The 12,451-nt window shown below is 45.4% G+C and overlaps 1 protein-coding gene across 2 annotated transcripts in view; it reads left to right on the top strand.

The window, feature by feature from the left end:
- The window catches only part of CHM (CHM Rab escort protein), a 1,673,681-nt gene that overhangs the window by 541,566 nt on the left and 1,119,664 nt on the right, over positions 1-12,451 (top strand). The window lies entirely within an intron of this gene.

Here is a 12,451-nt window from a genome sequence, read left to right as displayed (position 1 = left end):
GTTGCCTACTAAAGTCATACCCTGTTCCAAAGAATGGTCCAGTGAGGACATAGACAGGGTCATGTCAAGGATGTCTTCCTTAGCTGATTTTTATGACAAAAACCCAGAACATTTCCTTTCGTATGACCCTCAAGGGGCCACACCCTCAGGCTCCTCTGATCCTATCCCCCTAAGTAAAAAGGCCCGGGTCGAAAGACCTGACCCCTTCGAGGTGCAGCCTTACTCTACTCCATACTCTACTCCACACCCCAGATACCAAGGACAACCTTTCCCTGAAGGGGACCAGGAGTTTACAATTATGGAGGAACGAACCGTGTCTGAATACTATGCGGAGGATGAGGACCTGGAGGAGGTAGAAGATGAGCAGGAAATTTACAGAGTAGATTCCCCGGTAGAGAGCGAAGCCCCAGTTACCGACTCGCCAGTTGATAACCAACCCCTCCTTAATGAAGTTCTCGCTCGCGCAGCAGAACATTTTCACATCGACACCCACGGTGTACAGGAGGAAAGGGACTTCGCAGAAGAGTTGGTGGGAGAGAGGAGGCCGGTCGCTCAGACCATCCCTATCCTTAAATCCATCCAACGTAGAATAGATCCATCCCTGGTGAATCCTAACCTCACCAGAGCCGTCAACCCCAGAGTCGAAAAACTTTTTCGGGCAGCCCAGTCTGACCCTCTTTATATAAGAGGTCATCTTAAACCAGACTCCCTAGTGGTTACCAACACTCGGAAGAGGGCTGGGACACCCTTATCGTCGTCAGAAGCTCCTCCCGACAAGGAGAGCAAAAGACTGTACGGGTTTGGCAGGAAGGTAGCCTCAACGTCCGCCTACCAAGCAAGGATTGCAAACTCCACCACCCTGTTGGCAAGTTACAACTGCCATCAATGGGAAGAGGTCGCGGCGCTCATAGCCTCTGCTCCTGAACCGTTAAAGGGCCAGTTGGCTCGGATCTCGGCAGAAGGGAGAGCCGTGTCTGGTTGCATATTAAAAGCAACTTTCGACGCTGCAGACAACGCAGGAAGATTGATAGCAGAAGGTACTGTTATCAAGAGACATGCGTGGTTACGGCAGTCGGGGTTCAAAACAGAAACACAGGCTTCATTAATAGACAAGCCGGTGGAACCAGATCTATTGTTTGGGAAAGCGGTCGAAGGCGCACTTAAGAATGCCAAGGACGAGTACGAGACTCTCAAATCCCTTGGCCAGCTTACCAACAAACCCCCGAACCAGAAGGGGAACAGTAATTTTCGTCGCCCACGCGGCCAAAATTCACAAAGAGGCAACTATGCCCAAGGACAGGGTACACAATGGAACAACAACCAGCAGTCTACCCAAAGTTACAGCAAGGGTAACAAGAGAGGTCGTGGAAGAGGCAGAGGCAGCCCCAACAAGGGAGGTGGCACGCCTCCGCCAAAGCAGTGACGCTCAGTTCAGGGTCCCTTCTCACGCAACCCCAGTAGGGGGACGCATTTCCAACTTCACCCAGGCTTGGGAAGGGATCACCTCAGACAGATGGGTGCTGTCAACAGTGTCCACAGGATATTGTATAGAATTACTGCAGCGTCCCCGGAACCACCCTCCACGACAAAGAATACACTCCTTAGAACATCAGAAGATCCTTCTCGAGGAGATCGCCATTCTGCTAGAAAAGGACGCGATAGAACTCGTCCCAGGACACCAGGTAAACAAGGGTATCTATTCAACTTACTTCCTTGTGCCAAAGAAAGATTTGACAATGCGCCCAGTATTGGACCTACGGCCTGCCAACAAGTATGTCAAGCCCCAAAAATTCCGTATGACCACGCTACAAGAGGTAATCCCCCTCCTAAAAAAGGGGGACTACATGGCAACCTTGGATATGAAAGATGCTTATTTTCATATTTCCATGCTCCCAGCGCACAAAAAATACTTGCGCTTCAAAGTGGACAGTCGCCACTACCAATTCAAGGTACTGCCCTTCGGGATAGCTTCAGCACCAAGGGTATTCACCAAGGTACTGGCGGTGGCAGCTGCACACCTACGCAGGGAGGCAATCCCAGTGTACCCTTATCTGGACGACTGGCTCATAACGGGGGAAACCCCAAGAATTTGCAGGTCAAACATTCAGAGGACTATCGACCTCCTCCACGAATTAGGCTTCTCTATCAACGAGAAGAAGTCAAGTCTGGTGCCAAGCACCTCAAAACAGTTCCTAGGAGCAATCCTAGATACTCAGAAAGGGTTGACCTTCCCCTCGGAAGAGAGAATTCAGAATATACTTCTGCAAATTCCACATTATCAGTCAGGTCAACAAATAACGGTACGCAAAGCAATGCGGTTACTGGGCATGATGGCGTCATGCATTTACCTGGTCCCCCACGCGCGTCTGCGCATGCGTCCCATGCAGGAATGGTTGGCGAAACAGTGGTCTCAGGCAAGTGGTCAGTGGGACGATCTAGTGGTCGTTTCGCCAACACTCGTACAGAGCTTACACTGGTGGACAAAAGAGAATCCCTTTTACGATCCCGAAGTACAGGCAGTGGTAACTACAGATGCATGCCTGACTGGGTGGGGAGCTCACCATCTCCACCACACAGCTCAGGGTCTCTGGTCTCACTCAGTAGCCAAGAACCACATCAACCTGCTAGAGCTTCTGGCAGTATTTCGAGCGCTTCGGGCGTTCGAGCCCCATCTACTAAACTTGTCGGTGCAGATCCGGACGGACAGCACGACAGCCATGTTCTATCTGAACAAACAAGGAGGGACTCGTTCGCCAAATCTGTCCATGTTCCAGGGGAGCTCAATTCCCTAGCGGATGCCCTAAGCAGAGACTCCCTCCCAGAAGAACACAAATGGGTCCTTCACAGAGAGATCGTAGAAGATCTCTTCTCTCAGTGGGGTTTCCCCACTATAGACCTATTCGCCACAAGCGAAAACAAACAATGCCCAGGATTTGCATCCAGGTTCCCCCAGCCAGACTCCCAAGGGAACGCCCTGTGGATGAACTGGTCAGGGATGTTTGCGTACGCTTTTCCACCAACTCCTCTCATCAGGAAGGTGGTGTACAAGATGAACAAGGAATCGATGACGCTCATCCTAGTTGCTCCCATGTGGGCGAGACAACCATGGTTTCCACACCTACGCAGGATGGCGCTGTGCGAGCCCATCAAACTCCCAGCCTGGTACAACCTACTGTCCCAGCAACAAGGTCAAACAGTGCACCAGGAACCCAACTCAATGAACCTGGCAGCATGGCTCCTGAGGTCATAGAGTTTGGGCATCTCAATTTACCACAGAGGTGTATGGACATCCTAAAAGAATCCAGGAAACCAAACACAAGGCACTGTTACTTTGACAAGTGGAAGAGATTCGTTATTTGGTGCCAGAATAAACAAATCAACCCAGTTGATTGCACTCCTTCCAACGTTGTAACATACATGCTCCACCTGCTGGACGCAGGTTTGGTTTTTAACTCTCTGAAAGTACACCTGGCAGCCCTCTCGGCTTACACCACATCCCATAACAAAGTATTGTGGTGGAAAGTACCAGTAGTTAAAGCCTTCATGGAAGGAGTAAAGAGACTTCACCCTCCTATTTCGAACCCACCGCCAGGATGGGACCTCAATGTGGTGCTAGCTAAGCTCATGGGCCCCCCTTTCGAACCCATGCATAAAAGTAGTCTCAAACACCTGACTTATAAAACGGCCTTCTTAGTAGCCATTACCTCTATAAGAAGGGTCAGTGAAATTCAGGCTCTGTCAGTGCAGGATCCTTTCTTTATTATCCACAAAGACAAACTGGTTTTACGCACACACCCTAGGTTCTCACCTAAATTTATATCTAAATTCCATGTAAACCAGTCCATCGAGCTTCCGGCTTTCTTCCAGAACCCGCAAAGCTCGGCTGAGGTGAAACTACACACCCTTGATGTGCGTAGGGCGGTCCTCTACTATGTAAATAAAACCAGACCGCTAAGAAAAACAGATCAACTGTTTGTCTCCGTAGCTACAGACAGAGAGGGGGATCGCGTCTCTAAAGGCGCGATCTCGAAGTGGATTATCAACTGTATACAGCTGTGTTACTCTCTTTCTGGAAAAACTCTGCCTTTTACGCCAAGGGCCCATTCTACTAGAGGCATTGGTGCCACTCTGGCTTTCATTGCAAATGTTCCCCTCGACACCATTTGCAAAGCAGCTACTTGGAGCTCTATTCACACTTTTACTCAGCATTACTGCATTGACACTCATTCCAAGACAGATACACAAGTGGGACAAGCGGTTCTAAGACACCTGTTTGCTCATGACCCTTCTCACATCCCACCTCCTTCTTCGGGTACTGCTCGCTAATCTATGCACAGCATGTGATCTAAGCAGATTCCACAAGCCTCAGAAGGGATACATTACTCACCGTAATCGTATTTCTGATGCTTGTATCTGCTTAGTTTCACATGCGACCCACCCTTCCTCCCCTCCGAGAGAAGGCGCATGATTACTTGTAGTCTTACCTTTCTGTCTATCTGCTTGGATTATTTGTACTCACGCTACTCCTCATGCTTCCTCATGTCAGAAAAAATACAATCTGAGGATCCCAGACGCGTGAGGGATCTTGGGTACAGTGGACGTCACACTAGGGATAGTATTACTGGCACGCCTGTGTCGACGCCCATTTTCGAGTTTCGAAAAACAAACTGTAATACTCCGCAGCTTCCACTAGATGTCGGCCTATGCACAGCATGTGAATCTAAGCAGATACAAGCATCAGAAATACGATTACGGTGAGTAATGTATCCCATATTCAGTGAAAGAACTTTGTTAAAGGGACGTTATGGTTAAGTTGCGCTACTAAAAACCTATGAAATTCAGTAAAAAACCTTTGTTAAAGGGACGTTATGGTTAAGTTGCGCTACTAAAAACCTATGAAATTCAGTGAAAAAACTTTGTTAAAGGGACGTTATGGTTCAAAGTAAAACCGAAAACCCCCTGAAATTCGGCAGTTATGGTAACATAAGCAACCATAACTCGCGCCACCGTGCACTGCTAACACTAACACCCAGGACATCAAAGATGACATCACTGATGACATCACATGGCTGGCTCTCCCTTTTTATCCTTTACTGACATATCAAAGCCACATAGTTTTCTTCAGTAACAGTCCGGAAGTAAAAATTGACTGTTCATTGTGGCCATATCCTCACAAACTTGTACAATTCCCTGTACATTGCAATCAGGCACAGTGCTCCACACCACCTCCACTCCTTTCACATCAAAGTTCTTTGCAACATGCCTGCATTGAGCGTACTGTTGTAAACCATACACAAACATATCTCCAAGCACTAACACCCTGACTTTCTCTACTTCTGCCATCTTCACCACACAGTCTCTTTTAACACAAATCCACAACCTCGACATCTGATTGGCTGATCCGTACAGTCTTCTTTCCATGTTGGATTTCCTGGAAAAACCCGGATGCAGCACGCCCTGTCCACGAACAGCCGCGGTGTCCGCGGACGGCGTCCACTTTAATCTCTGTGCCATTACCTCATTGCATACAGCTAAGCAATCACACAATACGAATAACGTCCTCAGAACACCCCCATTTTGTGAATTTTCGAACATTTCAGGACAATTATCATTTCATTATTCAAAATATTAACATTACAAATATTATACTTTCATCTTGTACTCTGCACACAATGCTATGTTTCTCCATTAGTAGCTCAGTATACTAGATAGAATCCCATAATACAATGCTATTTATATCAATGCATCGTTCAAAGCACTAATAACGGTATGATATTTATTGTAATATCCTTGACACTTTTTTCGCAAGATTATAATAAAAATCCCTAGTACACAAATTCCATGAAAAGTACATACACATGTGATGTCATCAGTGATTTCATCAATGACATTTGCAATGTCATCTTTGATGTTCTGGGTGTTAGTCTTAGCAGTGCACGCTGGTGGCGCGAGTTATTTTTCATAGCTTACCATAACTTGCGATTTTCAGGGGTCTTTCGGCTGTACTTAGAACCATAACGTCCCTTAAACAAACCTTTTTTTAATATCACGCAAACAATATACAAACATGGCATGCAAAAACCAACTTCTCACAGATGGCTTTACACAGAATGTTGCAAAGTAAGAATTTATGCTCGTTCACAGTGAAGGTCAGCTGCTTCCATTTTTTTCTCAGGCCCCAGAGAGGCTCACGAAGCAGACTATAAGGTTGTATTGTGTTTTGACCTTGACAGACAGAGATTGTGATGAAAGACTTCTCTTGAAGGAGTGTTGCTAAAACGTAAGAGAAGATAAGGATGAAATTTCTGAAACTAAACCACTTTTATATATTATATCACTATGCAAAAGATCGTTCGCACACGCGGAGTCGTATTTTGGGACTGCACTACTCGTAGACAATGGAAATTGCAATTGTACTGTAAGTAACCCTTTAGATTATTTTATACCAAATATAATTACAATAGCGTAGCATTAAAGACCGCTCAAGTTGAACTTGTTCGTTGAAAGTGGAATAATGTTTTCTACCGTGCACTATCACCGCCGAATTGATCCCCTGTCGTTTAGAGTCCTCTGAAAAAGCCAGTCGACACAGGGTGGGTTAATAGAAATAATTTAACCGGTCTATAGGCGGTCAAGCGCTCTACTTGCTGTGCCACTTCACTGTAGCCTGTCAAGTGGCACAGCGAGTACAACGCTCGCTTTGACATCCGTGTACAGCTTGCTAACGCAAGTTCAAATCCCGGCAAGGCCAAACTCAGCCTTTCATCCTTCTGTGGTCGATAAATGAGCACCACTCACCGTGGTTAATAATAAGCACCGCTTAGATACCTCACGGTTCTTAGCGCTATATGAATGGGAAAATATTATTATTTTATTATTAACATACTCCGTTGCACTATCTTCGATAGCAAATAGTTTCACACCCTAATAAATAAAATGATGATTTTTAATGAAGATCGGCTGGTCAGACTAATTTGTTTTTTAAAACAGGTATGTGGCCCCATTTTGCCTATGTCACGATTTACAGACTCCAGCGGATGGGGTCTTCAACTGCCAGGTGCAGGTCCAAATATGCAACTTCATGACCCTCACCATTTTATGGGACAATCGCCAAGGACCAATATGCCCTTACGCAGTACTAGCGGCTACAAACAACATACCAACCACTAGGGTGGTCTAATGGCTCGTTGTTAGAGCAACCTTCCGATTATCAGAGCGACCATTTACTGCTTTTATCATAAACCAACAGCCTATCTACCGCAAAGGAACAACGCGTGGCTCAAAATAAACTTTTGCTGATCGACAGCAGAGACAATAGCAAATCGATGAATATTCTCTAAACATTTGATGTTAAATAAATGTACTTTACAAAATTTACAATCTTGCTGTTTGCTTTTAAATCACTGTTTCATATTCCGAATTGTGACGTGCTGTGTTGTGACATATGTGTTGTCTTCTGGGTTCTGTGTAAAGTCACCTAGGACTGCAGAGGACTGGGCGCATTTGATGACGCACCCTTTAACGTCATGGAGAGAGGCGGGGAATATGAATGCTTTGATAATATCAGGCTTAGGGGCGGGAGATATGATTTAGTGTCGCAAAAGCAAGTCAGCAAGTATAACCAGTCACTGCTTGCAGCCATCAACTCTATCGCCCCGCTCAAACTGAGGAAACCCAAACAACGAGCACACCTTAACTCATGGTTTACTCCCCAGTTTAGAGTGTTATGCAAAGAGAAACGCTCAGCAGAGTCACGCTGGAGAAGTCACCACTCCGACGCCCACAAGGACAGTCTTCTGATAGCCACCCTTAACTATAAAGAAGCTGTACTCCAGGCAAAAAAAGATTCTTATAATAACCGCATTATGTCAGCCCAGTCCAATACTAAGGAACTCTTTAATATCCTTAACTCGAGACACCTGCAGCCCCCCTGACTCTTGCTCCAAAGACAACACTTGGTGCACCAATATTCAGTCAGCACTCCTGGGTAAAATTGCTACCCTCCAATCTAAAATCAGGGACAAACAGAAATCCCTACAGCTTGACCAACCACCGACCACACCTACACTTAATACACATTTAACCTATCCGCATAAACCTTTCTCCTTCTCCCCACTCACTACTCTCGAAGTAGAAAACATCATAAACAATTTAAAACCTTCCAATTGCCAAGGCGACCCCTGCCCAGCACCTATTATCAAAGAAGCATCTCATGCGCTAGCCCTGTTCATTACAGCATTCATAAATGCTTCTTTCAAGACGGGTATTGTCCCCGACAACCTAAAGGATGCATGGGTTATCCCACTCCTCAAAAAACCCTCCCTTGACCCTAATATCCCAACTAACTTCAGACCTATCACTACGGTCCCATTCCTGCTCAAGATCCTGGACCGCGCAGCCTACCTGCAGATTCAGGATTACCTCGAACTAAACAATCTCATGGGCTTAAGACAATCAGGGTTCCGCCCTAAACATGGCACGGAGTCAGCTCTGATCGACTTGAAAACTCAGATGGAGTCATTGAAGGACAATTGGAAGCTAGCTCTTCTCCTTCTCCTCGATCTCTCTGCGGCTTTTGATCTGGTCAACCACCAAATACTCTACCAGCATCTCAAATCCGCAGCCCACTTCTCCGACTCTGCCAATGCCTGGATCCACTCATAGGAATGAGCAATAGATCCATGAGGGTCTTCTCACCGCTGGCATCGGCGGATCCCTCTCCCATTTACTGTGGCGTTCCTCAAGGCTCGTGTGTATCCCCTACGTTGTATAACGTATTCACCAAGCCCCTCTTCGATGTGCTTGACTATCTGGGTGTCTCCTACACTAACTACGCGGACGACACCCAGATACTCATCCCTATCACAGGAGACTACACAGCTGACACCAAAGCCCTTAACGATGTCTACTCGGTCATCCAGGCCTGGATGGCACAGCACAAACTTTGCCTTAACGATGATAAGACTGAGCTCTTACTTTTAGGATCAAATCATCTGCTCAACAAACTAGACCAAACCTACAAGTCCTTCATTATTGCCGGCAATGACATTAAAGTCTCCAAAGATACTAAGAAGTTAGGGGTCTATCTTGACTCCTCGCTTTCTCTGAAAAGACAAATAAATGCAGTTAGGTCAGTTTCGGCCTATACCTGCAAACTTATCACTGCCTGTAGAGACCCTTCCTAAACTCCACCAACTGTATCACACTCGCCACAACTCTTGTTATGGCCAAAATCGACTACTGTAGTGCTCTCTACCTAGGGGCCAGTCAGTCTAACCTTAATAAATTGCAAACTGTACAAAATAATGCCTTAAGGGCAGCCTTAAACATCCCGAGACGCTCTCATATCTCCTCCGTCAGATTGGATTTACGCTGGCTCCCGGTAAAACAGAGAATTGCCCTGAAAACCCTAGCTTTGACTCACAAATGTCTGAACAACAACGCCCCACCTTACCTGTCCACTCGCTTCTCACGCCACACCTCCACTCGACCTACCAGAGCAGCCCAAACTCACAGCCTCATCGTGCCTAGATGCAAACTCCAAAAAGCTGGTGGGGTGAGCTTCCCCGTCCTGGCCTCCAAACTCTGGAACACCTTGCCCACACCTATCAGAATTGAACCATCATTCCACTCCTTCAAGAACAATGCTAAAACATGGCTGCTCTCCCAAGTCTCATGAGACCTTGACACAGTCCAGACTCCATGTGGGGTACAGAACTGAATTTACATTTTCTCTCTGCTCTGCCCCTGTATTATACGCTGTTAATGGTACCCTTCGGTACATGTATATATGCTGTATATTTTTGTAACTCACTGTAACTACTGCTTTTTGTAACATGTTTAAGAGTATGTGCATGTATATTTGCTGTATATTTTTGTAACTTCTGTAACTACTGCTTTTTGTATCATGTTTAAGACTATGCGCCCGGTTGCCCCTGGGCCTGGTTTTTTGCGCTTTATAAATCAAATCAAATCAAATAGCGCCAATCATAGGATTATCACATAATGTCGGCGCACACCAGCCAGATTTATCGTTTCTTTAGTGGACAAAAAGTCGGTTGACGCCCATAGGAAATTGTACTGTTAGCGGACAAAAGGAGTGGTCTTAAAACACTTTCACCCTGACAACGAACAATACAAACAACGTTCTCAGAACACCCCCATTTTGTGTAATTGCAACCATTTCGGGACACCGCGAATGTTCTTAGAACACATTCAACTAGACAGATTACAATATGGACAGCGTCCTGAGGACACCCCCAGTTTGTGTATTTACGAACAATTAAGTACACCGCGAGTGTTCATAGCTCATTTTTACCTTCCTTGCAAACAAAAATGATACATACTCCGTCCTCTAAATACCCCACCATTTAGTTTATTTACAAAATGTCAGAACAGCCGTGTTCTCAGCGGACAAATCGAACGCAACAAAAACGTCTAATCACTAATTTTTTTGCCTTACGTTTTGGTCATTTTATAAAAAACTACTGGACGAATTTACACCAAATTTGCAAAAGCACGCTTTCGGGACCAAGCCCCCGCTCCTGCCGCAAATTTGGTGTAAATCCGTCCAGCGGTTTGGCCTGTGGCCGTGCGCAAAGTTTTTTCCCATTATAGGAAAAAACACAAGTTTTGGGACCCCCCCTATAACTCCCCCCCCCCCCCGGATGAATCCTCACCAAACTTAGCAAAAAAATTCAGAGTGGGCCATATACGTTTTTTGCAAAGTTTGGTGAGGATTCGTCCAGAGGGAGCGAAGTTATAAGCCACCCAAAAAATGCTCTTCCTATGGAAACACCAACTTAACCAAAACTACATGGTCGCTACCGCGTCCATGTTATATATATATATATATATATATTACATGGCCACGGTAGGGGGGGTCCCAAAACGTTTTTTTTCCCATAGACTGAATGGGAAAAAACTTTGCGCACGCCGACATTATGTGATAATCCTATGGCTGGCGCTATTGACCTGGCTGACTTGCTTTTGCAACACTAAATCATATCTCCCGCCCCTAAGCCTGATATTATCAAAGCATTCATATTCCCCGCCTTTCTCCGTGACGTTACAGGGTGCGTAATGAAACGCGCCCAGTCGTCTCCAGTACTACGCGACTTTACACAGAACCCGGAAGACAACACACATTATGTCACAACACAGTGCGCCACAATTCAGAATATGAAACTGTGATTTAAAAGCAAAGAGCAAGATTGTAAATGTTGTAAAGTACATTTATTTGACATCAAATGTTTAGAGAATATTCAGCAATTTGCTATTGTCTCTGCTGTCGATCCGCAAAAGTTCATGTTGAGACACGCGATGTTCCTTTGCGGTACAGAGAGTGTTAGATCAGCTTACAACTCAGTGCGCCACAATTCGGAATATGAAACTGTGGTTTAAAAGTAAACAGCAGGATTGTACATTTGGTAAAGTACATTTATTTCACATGAAATGTTTAGTGAATATTCAGCGATTTGCTATTGTCTCTGCTGTCGATCAGCAAAAGTTTATTTGGAGCCACGCGTTGTTCCTTTGCGGTAGATAGGCTGTTGGTTTATGATTAAAGCAGTAAATGGTCGCTCTGATAATCGGAAGGTTGCTCCAACAACGAACCATTAGACCACCCTATTGGTTGGTATGTTGTTTGTAGCCGCTAGTACTGCGTAAGGGCATATTGGTCCTTGGCGATTGTCCCATAAAATGGTGAGGGTCATGAAGTTGCATATTTGGACCTGCACCTGGCAGTTGAAGACCCCATCCGCTGGAGTCTGTAAATCGTGACATAGACAAAATGGGGCCACGTACCTGTTTTAAAAAACATAAATTAGTCTCACCAGCCGATCTTCATTAAAAATCATCATTTTATTTATTAGGGCGTGAAACTATTTGCTATCGAAGATAGTGCAACAGAGTATGTTAATAATAAAATAATAATATTTTCCCATTCATATAGCGCTAAGAACCGTGAGGTATGTAAGCGGTGCTTATTATTAACCACGGTGTGTGGTGCTCATTTATCGACCACGGAAGGACGAAAGGCTGAGTTTCGCCTTGCCGGGATTCAAACTTGAGTTAGCAAGCTGTGCACGGATGTCAAAGCGAGCGCTGTACTCGCTGTGCCACTTGACAGGCTACAGTGAAGTGGCACAGCGAGTAGAGCGCTTGACGGCCTATAGACCGGTTAAATTATTTCTATTAACCCACCCTGTGTCGTCTGCTTTTTTCAGAGCCCTCTAAACGACAGGGGATCAATTCGGCGGTGATAGTGCACGGTAGAAAACATTATGCCACTTTCAACGAACAAGTTCAACTTGAGCGGTCTTTAATGCTACACTATTGTAATTATATTTGGTATAAAGTAATCTAAAGGGTTACTTACAGTACAATTGCAATTTCCATTGTCTACGAGTGGTGCAGTCCCAAAATACGACTCCGCGTGTGCCAACGA

Source organism: Ambystoma mexicanum, chromosome 5p (assembly GCF_040938575.1).
Source record: "Ambystoma mexicanum isolate Mex_15411 chromosome 5p, UKY_AmexF1_1, whole genome shotgun sequence".
In the NCBI taxonomy this organism is placed as follows: Eukaryota; Metazoa; Chordata; class Amphibia; order Caudata; family Ambystomatidae; genus Ambystoma; species Ambystoma mexicanum.
Note: the sequence above shows the minus strand (reverse complement) of the source record. Positions and strands in the feature narration are given on the sequence as shown.